Consider the following 19,379-nt stretch of genomic DNA (forward strand, 5'->3'; position numbering starts at 1 on the left):
GTCCCACAGGTTCTAAGCCATAAAGGTCTTCACCGGCCAGGTCCCTGATATCATATTTTCCTTTGCATTGCCATTTTTCGTTATGCGTTGTGTCCAAAATGTTCTAGCTTCCGTCTTTTAATGCATAGCGATGTTGTGCTTCTGTTTTTTTTGGTTTTATAGAGCTTATCCATCACCTCAGTATTGCTCACTTTCTCTATCCATAATATATGAACTTCTGCTGGTAAAGCCACAGTTCAAAGGGTTCCAGTTTCTTGCACAAGACCTGGGTTAAAGTCAACCTATCCATTCCATATACCAGTATGGAAAACACATATCTCCTATTCTTGATCTTTCAGCTACATATATTCCAATTAATCATTCGGAGAGGACCCGAGGTCACTGAACTATTGAACATGTTCTTCTAATTCCACAGTCCACCATAGTAACTTTATAGAGTTTTAAGTCCAAGTAACTTTGTGCCTGAACCACAAGAAATTCTTGCTTTCTGATAGTGATGGAGAGGTGTTATTTAGGGGAATTTTCTATGCAGTGTGCAGTGTCAATATTTTCTTCTATGGCCACTGTATGACATTATCTTCGCTACTTATCATGAACACTTTCCAAGGCAGAAAAGTTATTAACTAACTTACAAAACTCATTACAACGTGGAATTCAAATATCTGGGAATTTTTTCTCAAATGATTTCCTGACGGCTGGAGCGGACTTTGAACGAGCATGCAAATCATAAATGAACACTCGTATAATAGAATAATGGGGCCTATTATTTGCTGTTTGGCATTCTTAGCAGACTTTATGCTATTCTTTCTTCCACTGTTCAAACAATACTGATTGAATTCTACAGCTGCCCTGGCATCAGATAATTGGATTACCTGGCATTAGCATCCAAATTTTTTTTTTTTTATGACAGGAATATGTCAAATTTATCATAATTTTAGCTTGTGAATTTGAAAACTAATGTGTGCGCCTTTCATTTTAAAGAACAAAGAAGCCCCGCAGTAGCTGCGTGTGAATTGGAAAGGAATGGAGCTGGAACACAGCAATACTCCAGTTTACCTTGGTGTTACCCTGGATTGTTCGCTGACCTTCACCGCACACTGCACCAAACTCAAGCAAAAGTTTCATCGCGAAACTGCCTACTGCATAAGGTAACTAGTTCTGGATGGGGTGCCCATCCCCAGACAGTAAGGACAACTGCCCTAGCACTCTGCTACTCTGCTGCTGAATATGCTAGTCCCGTGTGGTACAAATCAGATCACGCAAAGAAAGTCGACATTGCCTTGAATGAAACCTTCAGGATAATCGCAGGCTGTTTAAAACCAACACCCACGCAGAAGTTGTGTTCACTTGCAGGTATAGCCCCACCTGATATTAGACGTGAGGTGGCCGCTAATATCGAGGGACAAAAGGTTTGCAGCATCTCAGCCCATCCCCTTCATGAAAATCAGCCACCACCAGGTCGACTGAAGTCCAGGAAGAGTTTACCACAGTCTTCTGCTCCACTTGATTCTGACCCAAAAAAGATCAGGGTTGAGCTATGGAAACAAAGGTGCCCAGATCATCTGGAACGTGTTGAAATTGAAGAAAAGTTGCCACCTGGTCACGAAGAGGGATGGTGTATATGGAAGTTGTTAAACAGACTGCGCACCAGCATTGCAGTATCTAAGGACAATCTTATGAAATAGAGCATCATGCATGGTGGATACTCATTGTGCAAATGTGGAGAGGAACAAACTTCTAGGCATCTCTTGCACTGTCGTCTATGCCCAGATTCATGTACAGGGTTGGAATTGGCACTGGCTGGAAACAATGCCATCAAGTGTAGCCAAATATTGGTCACAACTTGTGTAAATAATGTATACAGGGTGATTTTATTATTATTATTATATTATTATTATTGATGTATACATTGATATTTTATAATGATATACAGGGTGAAGCGAAATTCGCGCACTCGGGCATCGCAGCGCGACTCCTCACATGCCAGCAGTAAAAAAATGTCTCTCATATAAGTTCGTCCTGCGAGTATATTCGGGAGAAAAAGGATGTTGAAGATTGGCAATCTGGCAACACTGTATCCACATGTAGGGTAACTACCTCTGTCAGCACACAATAGTCGTGTTGTACAGTTGATGCAGTGGATGGAGTTCTGGGTTAGCATGCAGGAGGTCGAGGGAGTCGATCCTGGTTTGAGGCGTATGTTTTTTATTTCGTAAATGTAGTCCAGGTGGTATGGTATCTGGCATCTTAATCGTCAACAGCGATTGCAGCGGGTCCTCTAGAAACCATTTGCACTTACATACTACGATCCTAGAAATGGACGAACATTCATTTCCATTAGTCAGCTTTGAAAGACGCCCTTTCCACGTCGTGGGCGTGAATTTATTCGCACCTCTTCATCTACTAGATGCGTTACGTGTTCAGCTTTACTATATTTTGTAAATGTAGGATACATGTGACCTAAGAAACGTTGTCTTGCTGTATTACAGTATGTAGTGTCCGATGGAAATTAGCAAATAAAAAAGTGCGCCTCAACCCAGGATCGAACCCTCGAGCTCATGCATGCTAACCCAAAACTCTATCCACTGCACCAACTGTACAGCACGACTAGTATGTGCTGACAGAGGTAGTTACCCTACATGTGGTTACAGTGTTGCCAGATTGCCACTTTTCAACGTTCTTTTTCTGCCAGATATACTTGCAGGACAAACTTTTGTGAGAGACTCTTTTTATTGCTGGCATGTGAGGAGTCGCGCTGCAACGCCCGAGTGCGCGAATTTTGCTTCATTCTGTATATAGTGTAGATATTTTCATGTAATACTTGATTTCTCCTTTTTGACTTTTATGTATGTTCTTCCATTTGTTATACTTCATATGGAAATTTTTCAAGTGCTTCATTTATAACTATATACAATTAATTTGTTCATGTATATTTTTAATATTCAGTACATATATTCAGTATCTCTTTCTTGTATATATTGGTACCTCTGACATGAATAAAAGAAAAGGCTTGTGAATAATTTTATTTGATTTTCTGTTTCTAGGAGGGCACTGGATGACTCAAACGCAGTATCCAATGAAGAAATTGTGTCTCTGAGAAAGAAAATTCAAGGAAGTGTCTCCAAAGTATTTTAAAGTAATTGATGAAATTTTTATATGACAGTCAAATATCGTATTTGTTTAATCTGCCGTATTGTGTTGCCAAAACTCACTCTCAGTTTAGATTTCTATCATTTAGATCTGATGGCACTGTTGATATGTATTAAAGATTTTACTGTAGTTTTTTGAGGTTTGGTTTAAATGCATTATTTTCATAAAAATAGAAGTAATGCAATTCCTAGTGACTACTGTAAAATATTCATTTTAAGATGAATTTTTTTTTTTCCCCTCCCTCATTCTCTTTGTGGATAGTCAGTAAATTTCTCTTTTATTCCAAAACTGGCAAAAAGTTACAGTTGTATACAACACCAAGCAAGAAGCAATAGTGTTCAGGCATACATACATACATACATACATACATACATACATACATACATACACACATACATACATACATACATACACACATACATACATACATACATACATACATACCAGCAACATCTCATCCTTTGGAGCATTTGGGGCTTAACCCCGTATGAATATTACTATATACAGTAGTATATAACAGCGAAAAATTTACTTTTATAATGGATTGTCGTGATTTTTGGATTTCGTAAAAGGCGGTAAAATCCCATACACATTAAAATTGGTATGAAACGGCAATCATTTTGTTCAGAACTTGCATTTTCACGGATTATATCCACACTATGGCTGACTTGTTATTTTTTTAAATCTGACACTATGTGAAAGTGTATGTATAATTTCATTTTGAAAAAATTATAGTATCACTCCAGAGGCCTCTGTGGCAAATGTTTCAGTTTTCTTCTTCAAACAGCATCACCTAACGTAACCGTATACGTATCATGAAAACGTATTTCAAGCGCACATAGAGAAATGATGACCTCCTCGCTACAAAATTACATGGGAACAGCCTTTCTGAAATTTAACTAGACATGAGAAAATATAAACTATCCTCTGAATCAGTGATGTACTCTGCCATATCTTGAGGTGTATCTCATGCTTACTTAATTTCAGTATATAACATTAAAAATTAAGGGATCGTTTACTTCAGCCTTTATTTCTAAGGAGTTTACTGCTATCGGCCACATTATTTACACATGTATTACGAAAACATGTTATCCTCCTTCATTTTGAGTTCTCTTTTAGGGAACAGCAGTTGACGGGCATTTCTAATCGACTCTGACATCGCCTTTGAATGTCTATGAGAGAGCTCGTAAATGTACATAGCGAGGAAAACGATATGGTACCGAAGATGACCGATCGCATTTTGTGGCAAATGTTTGTTTTCTTATTCAAACAGCGTCACCTAACCTAATTTAACTGTGTATGTACCATGAAAACATATAAATTTAAGAATTTCATTTTTAAGTCCGTATTGAACCTAGAATAATAGATAAGTAGGTATTGAAAAAAGGTGGATTTTTAATTTTACACTTCTATCATGAAAACATATACAGTATCAAGCGCCAGCAAAAAAGTGATAACATTCTCGCTATGAATTTAGATGAGAATAATTTACCGAAATTTAACCAGGCGCAAGACTATATAAACTAACCTCTGAAATGAGTGATGCGCTCTGCCGTATCTTGAGGTGTATGGCATTCTTACTTAATTTCAGTGTAGAGTATTAAAATTACAGTAAGCGATCATTTACTTAGCCTTAATTTCTAACGAGTTAACAACTGCTATCAACAACGTTATTTACGTATTTGTTAAAAAAAATATGTTTTCCTCTTTCATTTCTAATTTTCTTTATGGAACAGCAGTTAACGGGTATTACTAATTGGCTCAGACATCGCCTTTGAATGTTGATGAGAGAGCTCGCATAGCAAGAAAATGATACCGAAGGTCACATTTTGTGGCAAACGCTTCACTTTGCTTATTCTAACAGCGTCAGCTAATTTAACCATACTATATGTATCATGAAAACATATTTCAAGCGTCAGTAGAAAAATGATAAACATCTCACTATAAATGTACATGATAGTAGCCTTTCCGAAATTTAACCACACGTGAGAAGATATTAAACTAACCTCTGAAATCAATGATACACTCTGCCATGTCTTGAGGTGTATCCCATTCTTACTTAATTGCAGTATTTAGCATTAAAATTAAGCTATTGTTTACTTCAGCTTTTATTTTTAAGAGTTAACAACTGCTATCGGCCTTATTTACACATGTATTATGAAAACATGTTCTCCACATTTATTTCCATGTTTTACAGAACAGCAGTCAACGGGTATTACTAATCAACTCCATCGCCTTCGAATGTCGACGAGAGAGCTCGCCAGTGGACATAGCAAGGAAATGATACCGAAGATGATCGATCACATGCAACATAATCACTGGGTGCATGAATGTTGGTAATGGAAAAAATCACTTACGCTTAATCGCTCGTAATAACAGATGCATCAGTGATAGGGCTCTTGCTGTAACCGAAGGATAATACACAGTTTAATATACTGTAGTAATTTTGAAGGGACAGACAAAAAATATCATAACGGGGTTCTCGTTATATGCTGTACTCGTCATAGCGGACTTCTATTGCATTTATTATAATGCGGTAGAACAGTGAACACAGCTGCCGCTCTGCCAGCCCAGAACTCGGATAACCTCACTGTATAAGTGAAGTCTCATTCTCTTTATATTTTACGTGCTGAAGACACTAGATCACAAATGTGGGTGATGCCAGCTCAACAAGGGCTAAAAACTATAAACCCAGAAATGCTAGATCTTCTTACATGCGTAGACATGTGCAAAGAGCGAGAGATGTGAAGTGGAAGACCACTGAAGTTATGTCTCATTTGTTGCTAGCTGAGTTCTGTTGCACTGCATAGGCCAAATGCTTAGAATTTTCAGTAGTGTTATGAATACAGTAGATTTTTATTGAAGAATCCACTTCAGATGTTAAACGACCAAGATGAACTTAATGTTTAACAGATGGAACCAGAATACAGTATAATACAAAGATACGATATTTCTATCCCAATTGTTACAGTAGAAAAGCGTGGCATACAGCTAGTGAGAATAAGAAATCGCGTTTTTATTTCTAATTGTTCACTCTGTTGGTAGTGGCAATTCTTTATCTGTTAATGACGTGAGTAACCTGAAATATGTTTTGGAAAGAATTAACATGTTTTCTCAATTTGGCAGTATGCTTAAATTTTAATTTGTGTACAAAGGTGGATGTACAATTGCAGACAGATGGGCACAGGACTGTAGATGCTTATCATAATGAATAGGGATGTGTCACACAAAACTTGTCCGCTAGGCAGCGTAATGGTAATGCACGGTATGCACTTTCCGCTTCTCGATTGTTTTACATAAGACTCATATGGAGTATTTGTAAATTTATGATAATCAAAACGAAACTGTTACTTTAAATGCATGAAAATGAAATTATCATATTCTGCTGATGTTTTGGAAAGAGCTGGGAAATAATATAGTTGCACTGATGATTCCGAATTTGTAAGAGCGGAATTGAAGTAAAAGGGCAAACATTTATCCATAAAGAAGCCAGTTAACTGAAAGGGAAGGACTAAAAGTAACATTTTCATTTAGTGTTTTTATTAAGATTGAATTTTTAAAGTGCAAATAGCCTTTTGAAAACATGCATTATATATATTAGGTTAGAGGTGTACATAAAGCACGATATTTGTACGACTGCAGTACCAGAGGCTACATCCAATTCTACTGAATTGAATTTGCCTTCAGCACACGAGTTTCAAGACCTTGTTTCAGGTCATAAAACAGATATAAATATTTAAAATTTGGAATTGATAAATTATTTCATGTTCAGAAAGTCTGGAATTGATGGTGCTGTTGGGATTATTTCCAAGGTGCCGGTGCCACTGCATGAAAATATCGAAGGTACAGCTTTCTCCTTAAGTCTTTGTCTTTCACCTAAAATTTCTGAATAATACTGAAAATGAAAGTTCTCAGCCTGTTTCCAGTCATTCGACTGGGTCAGGAATGGAATGAATGAATGAAGCCCCCATCTAGCAGTGAGGATAGGAATTGTGCCGGCTGCCAACGCCTGTCACACTCCTCTGCGGAATGATTAATGGCTGACAGATGAAATTAAATTAAATTAAATTAAATTAAATTAAATTAAATTGGAGAGTGTTGCTGGAATTAAAGATGATAGGGAAAACTGGAGTACCCGGAGAAAAACCTGTCCCACCTCCGTTTAGTTATGCACAAATCTCACATGGAGTGACCAGGATTTGAATCACGAAACCCAGCAGTGAGAGGCCGGCACGCTGCCGCATATGCCACGGGGGCTCATTGAATAATAATAATAATAATAATAATAATAATAATAATAATAATAAAGAACGTCATTGTTTTTATGCCCCACTTTCTACTTTTACAATTTTCGGAGACGCCATGGTGCCGGAATGTTGTCCTGCACGAGTTCTTTTATGTGCCAGTAAATCTACTGGCACAAGGCTGGCATATTTGAGCACCTTCAAATACCACCAGACTGAGCCAGGATCGAACCAGCCAAGTAGGTCTTAGAAGGCCAGCACTCTACCGTCCGAGCTACTCAGCCAGGTTAAAATGATTGAAATGGGTCATATTAGCTAATCAGAACGTCACTAACTTATTATGAATTATTTCTTGATTAGGATTAATTATCTCATTCACTCATTTCAATGTCACTCCATGTGAGATTTGTGCTGGACAAAGCAGGTTTTTCACCAGGTACTCCATTTTTCCCTGTCATCTTGCTTTCCAGCAACACACTCGAATATAATTTCATTTCATCTGTCAGTCATTAATCATTGCCCCATAGGAGTGTGACAGGCTTCGGCAGCCGGCATAATTTCTATCCTCGCCACTAGATGAGGGGCTTCATTCATTCCATTCCTGACCTGGTCAAATGACTGGAAACAGGCTGTGGATTTTCATTTTCATTTTTACTCGTTTCAGTAATGACAAAATCTTCAACTGGAAATTGCTTGATGTTATGAGTCACACTTTTATTTCTTAGGTCCTGTCTGCGAAGTGCATACAACCACTTTTTACAGAAGGGCTCCTACTTAGGAAATTTATGGTATGAATACGATTGACCTTGATTTTGGAACATTGGAATAGTGCGATTGTTGGCAAAATTGTTTTCTTGTTTGCTTTTCTCCCATTGCGATATATTAAAACTTCAATTTTATCAATTAACTAGGCAACGTCCATTAAAAATATAGAGGAACCAATGACGATCGACAAGCGCATACCGTGTACCACTCGTGAGACATCTATCGGTAATGTTTCAGTAAATCCCTATTAAAAAAACCAACTAAAATTTCAAGTTATTCTTCTAGGCAGTATTCTTAGATTTGGTATATAAGATAGCAGCTTAAAGAAACATTTAGAAAGAAATGTACAGGAAGGAAGAATGTGGTTGTACATATCTTGATCATAACCATGTGAATGAACACATCCTATTTACACAATGAAATGCGAATAATAAAATAAATTGCGAAAGGAAACAACCATCTAAACATCAAAGTAGACTGCTTATTAAGAAGACAATGGAGAAACAGAAACAAAGTTCCACCGGAAAAATGTAAATATATTGTTCTCAATTTCATTAACAAAAACACTTATTTTTACTCCTCATTTCCCATTTCCAGTCTTCTGGGTCAGGTTGTGAACCAAGGACCTCCAAAGTTTTCTATCCCTCCACCACTCCCTTATTTCTCTATACTCCCCTTTACTGTATCCATCCACCTCTTTCTGGGACTTCCCCATTGTCTTCCTCCTATTATTTTTTCCATAAATACTCTCTTTGGAGCTCTATCCTCTTCCATTCTCATCATGTTTCCATACCATTTCAGCTTACTGGTCTCTTTCTTGTCTTGCAGTTTAGGGAATCCAGTTCTCTCTCTGATTTCTGTTTTTCTGATTTTATCCCTTTATGTCTTCCCAGTTGTTCCTCTAAGGAATTTCATCTCGGCTGCTTGGATTCTGCTTTCATCTTGGTTTTTTTTTGTTGCTCATGTGCCTGTCACATAATATGTCAAAATTGGTGTGTAATACATTGAGTACCGGGTGAGCTGGCTGTCCGGTTAGAGCCGTGCAGCTGTGAGCTTGCATCCGGGAGATAGTGGGTTCGAACCCGACTGTTGGCAGCCCTGAAGATGGTTTTCTGTGATTTCCCATTTTCACACCAAGTAAATGCTGGGGTTGTACCTTAATTAAGGCCATGCCCACTTCCTTCCCACTCTTAGCCCTTTCCTATCCCATCATCGCCATAAGACCTATCTGTGTCAGTGCGACATAAAGCAAATTGTAAAAAAAAAAAAAAAAAAAAAAAAAAAAAAAAAAAAAAACCATTTGAGTGCAGAATTTTCTTGCATTTCTCTGGGACATCCTGGTTCCTCACTATACCTCTCACACATTGGTAAAACCCATTGACTTGTTGGATTCTCTTTCCAATTTCTTTGTTTATTTTCCCACCTTCCTATCTTAGTCTTCACACTACTTACACACTTTCCAAACATGGCTTTGATCATTTGTACTTCTGCTCTGCCTACCTTCATTTTTATCAATGCATCCCAGACCAGTTGTCATAGTACACTTTCATATGCCTTCTCAATATCTATAAATGTCATCACTAAATCCTTCCTGAACTACCATTTTTTCTCCATCATGTTCTTTAATGCAAAAATTAGAACAGAAGTTGATTTATCTTTTCTAAATCCGTATTGTTCTTCCTCTGTTTCATTTTCTACTTTCATCCTCAGTCTCCCCTCTAATATCCTTTCAAAGATTTTTTTCTACAGTCATGTGAAATGTGGGTGATTTCCCTATAGTTACTACATTCTTCATCCATCAAGAAATTGAAAAAAAAAATAATGATGACTCTTTTCACGTTAGTTTTGGAATTATTAAAGAATTGAAACGATCCCTAATGAACCTAACAAATCAAGTTTTCTCGAAAAAATGCGAAATGTAGCATTAAAAACCTCTGGTCTTTGCAAACTTAAAAATATTTCTGGTGTTCTTCAAGACAAAGAAAAAATTGGCAATGCATCAATACTGGAATTCTGATTTTGTTAAGTTGGAGTATGCTCCAATTGTGGCATATGTTGTAGATAGTATTTTCTGAGTACATTAACAATTTTAAGTGAAAATAGGTGCAAGTTTGTGTTTGAGCACCTGTTGCGTCATGTTGTAATTAAGTGTAATCAAGACTTGTTAGTTTCGTTGAGAAACTGGAACATTATTGTGGTATAGTATGTAATGTTTTTATTTTGGCAATTTAAAGTGTAACATTTATATTTATAATATAAATTTATTGCTAATTGATATCAAATTTATGTTTTTCAATGTATATTTCAACGTTTTTAGTGCATATTGACACATTTTATTGCATATCTTGGCATTTTTAAATGCATAATTATCCAAAGGCTGTAAATAATCAACTTATAAATAACATTTACAAAGAAGTTATATACATATATACCTATATATTCATAAACTGAATCTCACAGGAGCACCCAGACTTTCTTTGTATCTCCAACTGTACCATCTTCTCTTGATTGTTGTTTGTATCCAAAGCGGAATGTCTTCCTTGCAGATAAACTCATCTGTTCAGTTTGAAACTGGTGAGAGGAGGTCCAACTATTTTTATGAACATGAATGCAGAGGTTGTTTGTATTAATAAAGATGATCTGAATGGAGTCAGTGTCAGATTCATCTGCATAAACCTTCTTTCACATTCATTGGAAGGTATAGCAGGGTGCTCAATGTGTTTGAGATAGAAAACAATCTGTCTGGAAGTTTATTTTCTTCATGATACGAAAACAAGAGTAGATTTTCTCTCATTTACTCAAAGCTTTTTTGCCAGCTTTGTAACATTTTATACTCCAAAGGGGACTTGTTTTCCTGTTGATTCTGATCAGTAATGAGAGTATAGCACAATCATGAGTCTTTCTATCAAAAGACTCTTTTAAGCCTTAAAAGGTACCTGGATTCACTGAACTGCTGTGCTTCTTGTTTGTGTTGGTGTGAAGTTAAGTCTCTTAGAACATCATGTTCTTTTCGCTTTGGAGGGAGACACTATGATATAGGCCAGTATGAACAATGTGTCTAACCATATCCTTACTAGAATGTGGCTAGAATTTTTGCATGCGTCAGCAATGTAAGGCAATGTCATTTGATGCGAAAATAATTTTGGTTTCATTATTTTCTGATTTGTTCACCTGGGGGAATTATAATCTTACAGAATTGATATTTCTAATTATGGATCGAGTACTAAAAGATATTTATTTTTCAGAATCTGATTTAGTAATAAGGAGGATGTTAGGAAAAGAGCATAATTTGGGCATATTGTTAAGTTGGACTGCTCATATAGTTTTTGACTATGTGATGGTCTACAAGAAGTTTTCAGATACTGTGCAGTTTATACTTATTGGACACTCTTTTCAATTGTAAGTTATTTATTGTATATATATAAAATTATAAGGTGCTGGAATGAATGCTTTGAATGCTTTGTCAATAATGACAAATTATTCAAACTTCATCTGGAAGTAATCTAATATTGCAGTTCCTGTTGGAAACATCAGTCAGTGGCAATATTTTAATTTTGGCTGTACATTTATATATCTTAAGTCAGTGCTCTCCCTTTTAAGGTATGCTTTTTTACCTCTTATTACAAATTTCAGCCTCTTTGCTGTACTACGCCACTCTGAAGACTGATTTAGTTAATTTAATACTTTTTTTAAGGTTTATCTTTTGTTCATGCAATATATGTCAGTTAATTATTAATATTGGCTTCAGTCATATGTAAAATGGAAAGCAAACTGTGATGGAAGTTCTGAATCTTGTTCAATTAGAATTTTAATGTTTGTGAACCAATGCATTTATAATTTATTTTTGAAATATAGGTATATGCAATGAGAATCTCAGTCATATTGTTTAAACTGTACCTGATATTTGTATTTCAAATAAACTATTTACATGAATTGGCTTTTATTTTCAGCCCTACCATAGCTTTCTTTTTTTTGCTAGTTGCTTTACGTCGCACCGACACAGATAGGTCTTATGGCGACGATGGGACAGGGAAGGGCTGGGAGTGGGAAGGAAGCAGCCATGGCCTTAATTAAGGTACAGCCCCAGCATTTGCCTGGTGTGAAAATGGGAAACCACGGAAAACCATCTTCAGGGTTGCTGACATTGGGGTTCGAACCTACTATCTCCCGAATACTGGATACTGATATAGATGTTGATTCTCAAAGGGAATCTGAATCAACATCTATATCATCTGATAGCCAAGCAGGCATCAGTTTTTGGTAAAGAGACAAAGTCTCTCACAGTGCATTGGCACTGCCGGTGGCTCCAAGTGGCCTACGCAGTGGCCTCCACGGTATGCACTAGCCAGCGTCTTGGCGGGTGTGCTAGGTACCAACTGATGAGCCCAACCTAGCACATGAGGGCGAAACGCGTGCAACCAGGAATGAGTTAGCTGGAAAATTTATAATGTCAATAACGGACCATTTATATTAGTATTACTGGATACTGGCCGCACTTAAGCGACTGCAGCTATCGAGCTCGGTCCTACCATAGCTGTGATGTAGAAATCCTTATCTCATTTGGAAACTTAGTGCATGAAAAGTTCTATTATTAAGAATCTTTTAGGAGTAGTAATAATCTTCAGCAGTGTTCCCTTTGTGTTTTCCCTGATTTTACCAGTCAGATATGTGGTATCTTCCTTGTTTTACAGTCATGATACAATGGGTTGAAACATTTACCATGGAAATATTATTTATATTTTAGTTAACGACATATTGTAAGTCATGGCCCTCCTTGTGTTCCGTTGGCTAGGACTATACAATCCACCAGTGGTCCCAAACACATTAGAGGAGAGATTCTAACTGCGACTATATGTAAGTAGAGTAACATCCTATTCTGAACTTTAAGAAAGCCTTGGACCTATAGATTTAAGGCAATGTATCAGTGAAATTTGGTGAAAATTGTGAAAAAAATCCATTTTTAGTTTTTTACATTCTCATAATGTTTATACCTTGTACTTTATTTTTGAGCTTTGTTTTATTTAAATATCAGCCATTTAAAGCCCTTAGTGGCCATTTAAATGACCCGGTGCAAGTGGGCGTTGCCGCCCATCGACACTATTCTCATGAATATCTTTCGTTTTTCGAAGATTTTGAATTGAGCGTGCGGGTTGAATGTAAGAAATTTTGTTGCTGTGGGTCTTTATGTTGGCTATTCTGATCGACTATCGATATATCGAGTGGAATTGGCGCTTATTTCAAGGATGGAGCTTGTCCATGTGTTGAATGTAAACAAAGAGTTGTGATCTCACGTTTTGTGTATATCATTCGTGTTTTAGGCCTACTCTGCTTTTCTGTAATTTCTTAAATGTTACATTTGTTATAAGTGTATTATAAATGATCCATAAACAATAACAGTATCTACTTAGTGCAAGCAGCTTAGTTTTTGAGGTTGGGATTTGTGATGTTGTGTTATCATCAGTGTACATAATGGGCAGAAGAATTGAGACTTGTCGTCGCCGGAAGAAACGACCTAGTAAAGTGTTGGATAAAGTGAAACAATGCCATTTCTAACAGGAATAAGAATGTAAGTACTATTTTACAAGATCAAGTAGGGGAAGTTAAAATCCCCACACCAAATATTGTGCCCAGGGAATGCATAATTTAATTTGGGCTAAGTATCCGAAGGAAGTGTTTATGTCAAATAAAGATCTGGAGATTGCTGTAACATCAGCAATTGCTGAATGCAACATGGGTTGTGAAGCAAGTGAGAAACTAAAAGCTAGTGTTAGGGGTGTTAAAGTTAGCAGCTCAGGACAGAAAATTAATGTAGTGAGGGACAAGCGTGGAATTGACCACAGTGGAGTGTCTGGGAGACAAGGGTTCAAAACAGCCCGAAGGAAACTAAAACTCTCTAAACTGCTAATGAGGCTAGGAAGAAGACAGCAGAGGGTCCAACATATGGTGCTGGGGAGTTTTAAGTCAACTAGATTAAGATACTGGACTATTGTTCATCTCTAAAATTTCAATCTCTTTTTCCTCAGAATTTATTTTCCAGCACTTTTCAAGATTGAAAATGCTCCTCATGCCACAGTTTTCAATCAATCTACTTGAAACTTTTAGGATAGTTTCAGATACAACATAATAACAAACTGATGTGCAAATTTTAAAATACATGCAATAGTTCAGTGGCAATCTAGTTTTTTCTCATCATGATCATCATAAAATATATTTTAAAAGTTAAGCCTATGTGAAATAATTTGTTCCTTTCAGTGTAATTAAAATTTGTCAAAACCCACACACCACTTTTTTATATTGGTCTTTCAAAACCAAGATTAGATTTTATGCCAGATCTGTTGAGCATTTTATAAATACATCGAAAATTGTTAAAAATATTGATAAATGTATGAATATCTCAAAAACTGTTATTGATAGAAACTTGAAACTTTGTATGTTGTATCATGCTGATACTGATATTAAATGATCAAAATTCTGAGGTGATAGGATGAAAACTGTAAATTTTAGGATTTTCACAGATGCATTGCCTTAACAGAATCCCACTTCCATTTGACAGGCGGGGGACTCCTTGGAAACAACTTGGTGAACTAAATGAGAAATTAGAACTGGGTTTGTCAACAAAAGAGGATGTGTTAGGGGTTAATGATATTCAGATAACGGGAGATTACGAGCAAGAGACAGGAGATAATAAAGTATTCCTAATAGGTAAGGGAAGGTCAGAGTCTGGTGTAGGACTTTTCAACAGGACAGGAATACTGTTCCATACAACATAGTTTTTGTTAGGTACGTAAATGAGCGAATGATGTGGGTTTATCAGTTGGGCCCCTCAGGCATAAGGCTGTTCACTGCTACACATGGGGAGGAGGGTTGTAAGGACTCTAGATTCACAATAGACTATATTATAAGTGAGTTTCAATTCAGGAAATCTGTTAGGAATGTACAGGTATGCCAGGAATTTTTCAAAGATACAGGCTTCTATCTGATCTGTGAACGAAATATCTTCTGACAAGGATAGAGATAGAGAAAGGAGAGAGAAAGTTAAATCAGCCTGCTGACAAATAAGGGTAGAGAATCTCCAGGATGAGAAAATTAGACAAAAGTACATGGATATGATAAGTGGAAAGTTTCAAACAATAGACAGTAGGCAAATTCAGGATATAGAAAGGCAGTGGGTGGCATGCAGATATGCTGTAGTTGAAATGGCAATGAAATTCCTAGAAAGAACACCGGGTATACTCCAGTGTGAGCATAACTCCATGCAAAAACAAGCAGAAGCCTGCATTGTGGCAGAGGGCAGGCATTTCGAACACCACCTGTAAGATGTTGCCCGGCGTACATCCGTAAAATACAGTTCATGCAAGCTAGCCTGCAACACTTGAGGGTCTAGCCCGTGGAAAATATGCATTTCCGGAAACATATATATATATATATATATACACACACACACACACACACACACACACACACACACACATACTTTTTTCATTCTCTATATGTGAGGAATCCACCCCTACAATTATGTCATGTTTTTCTGATAGATAGGGAGGGAAGAATGAAATAAATAGTGTGTTGGGTAAATCAGGTGAAGTCATAGTAGATCCCAGTGAATCACTGGACAGGTGGAAGTAAAATTTTGAAAATCTCCTCAATGTAACGGGAAATCTTTCTGTTACCGGTGCGAACAACCAAGCTTATGCTAAGGAGGACAGTGATGTTATGAAATTACACTTGAGGAAAATATACTCCACTGTCATAAAGCAGCAGGAATAGATTAAATTAGATCTGAAATGCTGAAATATAGTGGGAAGGCAGGAATGAAATAGCTTTACATAGTATTAAAATTAGCATGGAATGTTATTAAGGTACCTTCTGATTGCACAAAAGCAGTAATTGCACCTATCTATCTGTCTTAAAATACATATTTTCTGAGATATAATAATAAATTTTATCATGCACAATGTGCAAAATTTGCATATTACATCAAGTAAATTACAATTCACTAAACGAGTACTTTGTTCAGAGCAAAATTGATTCAGAGAGAATGTTCTCTTTTTGCACTTCATAACGTGATATGTATCACACTGTTCAATACACATACACACTCCTGGTTGGCCCGTTGGTAGGATTTCTTGGCACAGAAACGGTGGTGAAAGCCGTGTATTACGGACTCTGTCATGGGCTAGAACCTCAAGTGTTGTGGGCTAATTTGCATGTTTTTTTATGGATGCATGCTGGGCACCATCTTACAGGAGGTGTTCAAAAGGCCCACCTTCTGCCATAATGCAGGCTTCTGCTCATTTTTTCATGGAGTTATGCACATGCTGGAGTATGCCTGGTGTTGTATGAATGGTTTGAAAGGCGCTTAAAATTCTGACGGGAAGTGTTGCTTCATCCTCTGCGTAACCCCACACACAGGAGTCCAGTAGATTAAGATCAGGTGATCGGGGAGGCCAAACAATTGGTTCACCTTTATCTATCCAGTGATCAGGGTGACATAGATTAAGGTATTCACGGACGTTGCGACAAAAATGTGCAGGAGCCCCGTTGTGTATGAAGTACGTCTCCTGATGTATTTGCAGTGACACATCTTCTAGGAGCGCAGGTAACGTGGTGCATAACCATTGCCTGTAGGCCTCCCCTGTCAGGCGGTTGGGAAGTACATAGGGTCCCAGCAAGCACTCACCAAGGATGTCTGCTCAGATGTTGATGGAGAACATCTGTTGGTGAGCCCCTTTAACAGTGGCATGCAGATTGATATCTTCCCATACACGCTGATTACAGAAGTTTTGAATGCCATCCCGCGTGAACGTTGCCTTATCGAACCATAATACCGACGCTAGAAAATGCGGCCGTGGAACGCACCATTGGAAGAACCACTGGCAGAATGTTAGTCGTGCAGGAAAATCCGCTGGTGCCAGGGCGTGGACTTGCTGTATATGGTACAGGTACAGTTGGTGTTCTTGCAAAAGTCGCCAGATACTGACATGAGAAAGGTGCATCTGTCTACCTAAACTCCTTGTGCTGACGCGAGGATTCGGGTGTACAACTTCGAGAACAGCTTGAACAGTTGCTGGGGTATTGGATCATGGCCATCCTCTGGTGTCAGGTGTAGGGGTATAGCTGCTGTGTTCATGTAGGCGAAGATGGACACATTCAAATGTTTTTCGATCTGGGTGATGACAGTTTGGATATCGCTCATGGTAGAAATGACATGCCTCCACCGCGTTTCCATCCGTCAACCCATAAATGAAATGCACACTCGCATACTCGGCATTGGAAAAACCGTACATTGCCTGGGAAACAGATATAATAATAAATTTTATCATGCACAGTGTGCAAAATTTGCATATTACATCAAGTAAATTACAATTCACTAAACGAGTACTTTGTTCAGAGCAAAATTGATTCAGAGAGAATGTTCTCTTTTTGCACTTCATAACGTGATATGTATCACACTGTTCAATACACATACACACTCCTGGTTGGCCCGTTGGTAGGATTTCTTGGCACAGAAACGGTGGTGAAAGCCGTGTATTACGGACTCTGTCATGGGCTAGAACCTCAAGTGTTGTGGGCTAATTTGCATGTTTTTTTATGGATGCATGCTGGGCACCATCTTACAGGAGGTGTTCAAAAGGCCCACCTTCTGCCATAATGCAGGCTTCTGCTCATTTTTTCATGGAGTTATGCACATGCTGGAGTATGCCTGGTGTTGTATGAATGGTTTGAAAGGCACTTAAAATTCTGACGGGAAGTGTTGCTTCATCCTCTGCGTAACCCCATACACAGGAGTCCAGTAGATTAAGATCAGGTGATCGGGGAGGCCAAACAATTGGTTCACCTTTATCTATCCAGTGATCAGGGTGACATAGATTAAGGTATTCACGGACGTTGCGACAAAAATGTGCAGGAGCCCCGTTGTGTATGAAGTACGTCTCCTGATGTATTTGCAGTGACACATCTTCTAGGAGCGCAGGTAACGTGGTGCATAACCATTGCCTGTAGGCCTCCCCTGTCAGGCGGTTGGGAAGTACATAGGGTCCCAGCAAGCACTCACCAAGGATGTCTGCTCAGATGTTGATGGAGAACATCTGTTGGTGAGCCCCTTTAACAGTGGCATGCAGATTGATATCTTCCCATACACGCTGATTACAGAAGTTTTGAATGCCATCCCGCGTGAACGTTGCCTTATCGAACCATAATACCGACGCTAGAAAATGCGGCCGTGGAACGCACCATTGGAAGAACCACTGGCAGAATGTTAGTCGTGCAGGAAAATCCGCTGGTGCCAGGGCGTGGACTTGCTGTATATGGTACAGGTACAGTTGGTGTTCTTGCAAAAGTCGCCAGATACTGACATGAGAAAGGTGCATCTGTCTACCTAAACTCCTTGTGCTGACGCGAGGATTCGGGTGTACAACTTCGAGAACAGCTTGAACAGTTGCTGGGGTATTGGATCATGGCCATCCTCTGGTGTCAGGTGTAGGGGTATAGCTGCTGTGTTCATGTAGGCGAAGATGGACACATTCAAATGTTTTTCGATCTGGGTGATGACAGTTTGGATATCGCTCATGGTAGAAATGACATGCCTCCACCGCGTTTCCATCCGTCAGCCCATAAATGAAATGCACACTCGCATACTCGGCATTGGAAAAACCGTACATTGCCTGGGAAACAACACAGCTGTATGAGTTACTGCACTCACAGACAATCAACTTCAGCAGCTGCTAAGAAATTGAAGAATCGCATGAACACGTACCCACAGTATATCAACAGCAGTGATCAATCCTCTATCCTGCCTCCAGGAGTACAATTTATGTGTTGTCTCCATCGTATTTGTTTGGAAACACAATAATCCACTTGGAGGTGTTAACAAACTGTGTTAAGCATTGGTCTTGTTAGCAACAATAGGTACAATTGATTAGTGTTTGATTAGTGTCACATCATGAAAGTGCAGTGAACAACATGTCAGCTCACGGCATTTGATGGTCTAATAGACATGTCCGGACACGTGTATATACATTTTTTCTTTCTCTATATATTTAGGAATCTATCCCTGTAATTATGCTGTGTTATTTTGAAATACCCTATAGAAGCAAGGGAACAGGAAGGATTGCAGCAACTACAAAGTTATTTCATTGGTTAGACTCAGTTTTTAATGATTTAAATATAAGAGATATGGAACTAAAGAAGGCCACATAGCTAGTTACAAGTAAGAAATTG

The 19,379-nt window shown here is 38.1% G+C and overlaps 1 protein-coding gene across 1 annotated transcript in view; it reads left to right on the forward strand.

Moving 5' to 3' along the window:
• Window positions 1-3,161, forward strand: part of Gcn2 (eukaryotic translation initiation factor 2 alpha kinase Gcn2) — a 731,408-nt gene extending 728,247 nt beyond the window's left edge. The window contains exon 28 of the mRNA XM_067140578.2: window positions 3,045-3,161. The gene's annotated coding sequence lies outside the window, so the exon portion shown is untranslated. The remainder of the gene's footprint in view (window positions 1-3,044) is intronic.
• Window positions 3,162-19,379: the final 16,218 nt, after the last annotated feature.

The sequence above is a fragment of the Anabrus simplex genome, chromosome 2, assembly GCF_040414725.1.
Source record: "Anabrus simplex isolate iqAnaSimp1 chromosome 2, ASM4041472v1, whole genome shotgun sequence".
Lineage (NCBI taxonomy): Eukaryota > Metazoa > Arthropoda > Insecta > Orthoptera > Tettigoniidae > Anabrus > Anabrus simplex.